Source organism: Mus caroli, chromosome 16 (assembly GCF_900094665.2).
Source record: "Mus caroli chromosome 16, CAROLI_EIJ_v1.1, whole genome shotgun sequence".
In the NCBI taxonomy this organism is placed as follows: domain Eukaryota; kingdom Metazoa; phylum Chordata; class Mammalia; order Rodentia; family Muridae; genus Mus; species Mus caroli.
The window spans coordinates 45,153,644-45,158,920 of NC_034585.1; positions in this window are offsets into that span (position 1 = coordinate 45,153,644).

Consider the following 5,277-nt stretch of genomic DNA (forward strand, 5'->3'; position numbering starts at 1 on the left):
TTCTACAAGTATGATATAAAACAGACAAATGGGTCCTCTGCACACAGAAGTGGGTCCACACAAGATTCAATTTTCTAAAACAGAAGGTTCCAAGAACATCCTCCAGCAAGCTCCAAGCTGAAATATATTCTGCTCTCTAAACCTAACTTAGCAATTTCTCATAAGACTCTGGTAGCACCAATAAAAACAGTTAGCCATAGATATTATCCAGTAGCTGCAATTCATCACATTACAGTTCATGTGATATAATGCCAGGGCCAGTAACCAGGAGTGGGTAGGTTGGTAAGAAGGGGAGTGGAAAGGGAATTCGGGGAGGGTTTTTTGTTTTTTTGTTTTTTATGACGGGAAACCAGGAAATGGGATAATGTGAGTAAAGAAAATACCCAATTAAAAAAAAAAAAAAAAAAAAAAAAAAGAACAGTAGAATCTTGACTCTAAATGTACTCCTTCCATGCTGTTCTCAAGCTTTCCATATTATGCATGCCCAAAAATGCCCTTATTTGGGAAGAAAATCAATAGTCATGTCCCTTTTTCCTGACTGACTTCTATTCTTCCTTCCTCTCCCTTCCTTCCCTTCTTCGTTCTTTCTTCTCTCCTTCTGTTCTTCTTTCTCCTTTTCTTTTTGAAGAAAAGTCTTTATTATGCAGCCCAGACTGACCTCAAACTCACAGCAATCCTCCTGCCTCAGCCTCCTGCATGCTGGAATTACAACAGTGGACAACCACACCCAGTTTCAAATTTCCTAACTTAAAATTGTTGACATGATCATTTTTAACTGACTAATCCTTTGGGGAAAATAATGGCAAGTAAATAAATTTGCTTTAAAATGAAGCTCTCTGCACATTCTGAGAAGGCCAGAATCCTCTCTGTCCATATGTAGGATTACAAATCTTTCATACCCAGGTGGTGGAGGCACATACCTTTAATCTTAGCACTCAGGAGGCAGAGGCAGGCAGATCTCTGTAAATTCAAGGCCAGCCTGGTCTACAGAGAAAGTTTTAGGACAGCAAGTCTATACAGAGAAAAACCTGTCTCGAAAAACAAACGAGAAAAGTAGGAAAGATGGGGGGGGGGGAGGGAAGGAGACAAGGCCACAAAGAGAAACCCTGTCTTGGGTGGCAGAGGGGTAGGGAGGTCATTTTATGAGAGAAAGTGGGGAGAAATCATGAAGTTTGGTGGACAGGGAAGTGGGGAGAATCTGGGAAGGAGAATATACACAAAATATATTGTATAATCATTTAATAAAAAAAAACTAAAACAAACAAAAAAACAAAGCTCAGTACAAACTAATACTCAATACCCAACAGGAACCTCCAGAAGTGGGAGGGGCTCCCAAGACTCCCTCCCTCCCCCCAGCAGAGAAGCTGTTGATAGTTGAGGTCAGTTCTCTTTGGAAGCATGATCACGAGACAGTTGTCTATGTCCCAGTGGATTCCCTCCTCCCCATAGACATATGGGAAGTACTAATTTGACCCAGTGGATAAAATAGTTAAATAAACAAACCAATATATATTTTTAAGATTTTATTTATTTATTTTATACGTATGACAAGTACACTGTAGCTGTCTTCAGACACACCAGAAAAGGGCACTGGATCAAGTTACAGATGGTTGTGAGCCACCATGTGGTTGCTGTGAATTGAACTCAGAATCTCTGGAAGAGCAGTCAGTTCTCTTAACCACTGAGCCATCTCTCCAGCCCCCCAAATACATATTTTTTAAAGACCTCCCCCAAGAGGGAATCACTGTGACTGCAGAAAAGGATGAAATAACTTTCATTATATACCCTTTTAATTTTTAAGTTGTGTAACTACTGTAATCATAAAATATAAATATAGCCTCCTGATATAGACAAAATCATAAAGCCTGTCTTTGTGAGCCTAGCTTATTTCTTTGGCAAAAGTTATCAAGTTTCTTTCAAAAGATCATCATGAGAATTCATTCTTTTACTCTTGAGCAAAGTCCTAAGGGTGTGTGAGTCTGTCTGTCTGGTCTGTCTGTGTATCCATGTGTCTGTGTGTCCATGTCTGTATCAGTGTCTGTGTGTATCCCACTTTTCTTTCCTGTTGCTGTGAAGAAATTATCAGACAAAAACAACTTACAAAAAAAAAAAAAAAAAAAAAAACAACTTACCAGGGAAAGATGATTGCTTATTATAGCTCAAAATTCCATGTTACAGTCAGTGACAGCAAAGTCACAGCAAGAGCTACTTGAGAAAACTTTCCCCATGACATCTGCAGCCAGAAGAGGGCCATGCATGAATACTTGCTTGGCTCAGCTCACCTTCTCCTTCTTCATTAAATATAGGACCCAAACCCAGGAAGTAGTGCTGCCCATTTTTATGCTAGGTCTTCACATATCAATTAAAGTGATCACGACAATCCACTACAGAGCACCCACAGGCCAAACCTATCTAGATAGCTTCACACTGAGACTCTCTTCCCATGGGATTCTAATTGTGTCAAGTGTTTCAACTGTGGCAATTAAAACTAGCCATTACAATAATATACTTCATTATCTTCTCACCTGTTCACAGATTCAGATTTTTTTCTGTATCTTGAGTATTATGAATAATGGTAAAATTAATTTCAATAGAGATATGCCTGGGAGATTTGTAAGGAAGTTCATTTAGGACTCTGTAGAAATTTTTAAGAAAATTCTATTCCCTAAATAAAAGAAAGAAAAGAAAAATCAAAGTCATAGACCAGTGAGATGGCTCAGAAGGTTAAAAAACATAAGAAAAAAAAATGTTAGTTGTACAAGCCCAATAGCCCTGTGAGTTCGATTCCTGGAACCCACATGAAAAAGCCAGATGCCATAGCATAAATTTGTAATCCCAGCATTCATGCAGTGAGATGGGAGATGGACACAGGAGAATCACCCAAAAGCTGTGGACCATAGACCCTAGACCCATAGCAGAAACAAGACTTTACCTTAGCAAAGAAGAAGGTAAGAACTAATTCTTTTTTTTTTTAATGGGATTTGAATTCAGGACCACTGAGCCATCTCTCCAGACAATGTACACTCATACATATGCATACATAACAAATTAATGTTTAAAAATCAAACTCATAAAACAGAGTAGATGAGAGGCCCTTGGTCCTGTGAAGGCTCAATGCCCCAGTGTAGGGGAATTACAGGGTGGGGAGGCGAGAGTGGGTGAGAAGGTTGGGGAACACCCTCATAGAAGCAGGGAGAGGGGAGATGGGGTAGGGGAGTTGGGGGTGGGGAGACCGGAAAAGGGGATAACATTTGAATTGTAAATAAAGAAAATATCAAAAAAAAAAGAGTAAAATGAAGGTGAAGAACTTAGAGAGTAAAGAAAATCATTAAGATATCAGCCAAAAAATGCAAATTTCAAATTATAAAATAAGTTCTTGGATTTCAATGTGTATGATGCTGACAATAGTTAATAACACTAAACTATTAAAATTTAATAAGAAAACAGGTTAACCTAAATATTAAATCATATATCTTAAATATATTTTTCTATTCACTAATATAAAATTAAGAGTAGTTGTCTTGAACAATTAAATAATTTACTAACAGTTTGAAACAACAATATGAAAAGCCAAAACAGAGACAATTCAAACAAGACGAAGAAATTGTACTGGGTTATAACACGATATATAAAACAAATATCTGAGACATTTACCTAGATAATTAAAGAAATTAATAAATAAGAGAGAAAGTTTCCCTCTATAAAGTAAACCCAGGGACTTCCACCTAACTTTGAGGTCATTTTTACTATTTCTGTGAATAATCGTATGGGAACTTTCTTTGACTGCTCTGAATCTGTAGACTGCTTCTGTGAGAGCCATTTAAATAACGCTGATTCTTCAGCCCGTGAGCACGGCCAGCCTCCCCAGCTTAAGTGTTTTTCTTCAGAGTTTTCAAGTTTTCATGTAGTGATTTATTCCAAGAAATTTCACCTTATTTTCGAGGGCATTGGGAATGATACCGTTTCCTGATTTCCCTCTCAGTGTGTCTGTTATTGGTGTATAAGAAGGCTGTTGATACTTGCATGCTAATACTGTAGATTGTACCTTTTGCTGAAAGTAGAACAACTAACTGGTACATGTCTTCTGGTTCAGTCTATAGGGATTCTTATGTTTAGCCCCATATCATCTGCAGCGCAGGATAGTTTGATGTTTTTATCCCTTTTATTTCCTCTGTTTATCTTTGTGCTCTGGCTGAAACACCAAGCACTGTACAGAGCAACACTGGAAAAAGAGAACACCTTTGTTTTATTCCTGGAAAGTTTTACTGGAAATATTTTGGAATTATGTTCATCTCAGGGACTGGTCTATAATTTTCTTTTTTGTTGTGTTATGTGCTTTTTCTTTTTTTAAAGATTTAATCTATGTTTGATTATGTGTAGTTGTATATGTATGGTATGTGTGTCTGATTATCTGTGTATGTGGGTGTATGAACCCATGTTTCTGCAGTGTTCAGAAGAGGGCATCCTATCCCCTGGAACTAGAGTTAGGGACAACTGTAAATGAATGTAGATTCTCTGCAAGAGCAATAAAAGTGCATTCAACTCAACACATGTGCACACACACATACTGTGAAGGAATGTGATCAAAATATATTATATGCAAAAAATTATTTTAGAAATTTTAATTACATAAGTTAAGAAAGGAAGCAAACAGTACTATTCTATAGTATTCTTGCCAAATAAACATATATCCTATATGTGTAGTAATGAAAAAAAAATCAGATAAACACAACATGAAGGAAATTCTACAAAATAACTTTTCTCTTCAAAAGCAATAAAATAATAAAGATCTACTAGATGAGAAAACACAAGTTATTAATAAATAAGGGAAAACTAAGAAAGCACTGATTGGAGAAAGTAAAGAGATATCACAACTAAGGCCTATGTGAGGCCCTGGACCGTGTCTGGAAGGACAAAGGAAAGCAAGGGAAGGGGCGACTTTAACAGATGACCCTACCATTCTGTAAGTGATGTTACTGGGCAGTTGTTGTCCTGAGTGGGGTTTATGGGTTAAAGTATCACAGTAATGATAATACATCTGTTTGAGGATGGCATTGAAGCTCTGAGGCAAAGCAACCTCCCTTTCTAAGACATTCACAGAAGAGTTCCAGGTAATTTGACAACAGGCCTGTGACATATGTAATCATAATTGTTTCAAAGAGAAAAAAATGACATAAGAGAAATGGCAGTGCAGTCAGCTAGAGAATCTGAGAGAAATGTGAACTCCATTACACGACTAATGGCCCCCTAAGCTATGTTTGAGGACTAGGTTTATAG